Source organism: Penaeus monodon, chromosome 34 (genome assembly GCF_015228065.2).
Source record: "Penaeus monodon isolate SGIC_2016 chromosome 34, NSTDA_Pmon_1, whole genome shotgun sequence".
NCBI lineage: Eukaryota > Metazoa > Arthropoda > Malacostraca > Decapoda > Penaeidae > Penaeus > Penaeus monodon.
In genome coordinates this window covers 2,899,307-2,899,596 of record NC_051419.1, presented here as the reverse complement: position 1 = coordinate 2,899,596, position 290 = coordinate 2,899,307, and the positions used below count along the sequence as shown (strand labels likewise).

The following is a 290-nucleotide window of genomic DNA, read 5'->3' as shown; positions in this document are numbered from 1 at the left end:
CATCTTACAGTTTTTTGCACATAGCACTAATTCTTGATGAACAAATTCAAGTTTTTTTCTTATACAATACTTTATCCTTCATTAAATATTTAAAAAAAAGAGGATTTTTCGGGTTTTTGAGAAAAGCTTTCATATCGAACGAAACCTTTGTGGATTCGTTATGTCGAGCTTAAAAGTGTCCCCTATAATATTCCCTGTGAAATATGGTTGGTTTCAGGGTTTAAAGAAATTTTGAAAACTTCCTTTCTGTTAATTTCGATATAGTGCAAAGGGCATTCTGTGTGTGTGTG

At 31.7% G+C, this 290-nt stretch overlaps 1 protein-coding gene across 1 annotated transcript in view; it reads left to right on the top strand.

Moving 5' to 3' along the window:
• Positions 1–290, top strand: part of LOC119594506 — a 17,236-nt gene that overhangs the window by 1,252 nt on the left and 15,694 nt on the right. The gene's annotated exons all lie outside the window — the stretch shown is intronic.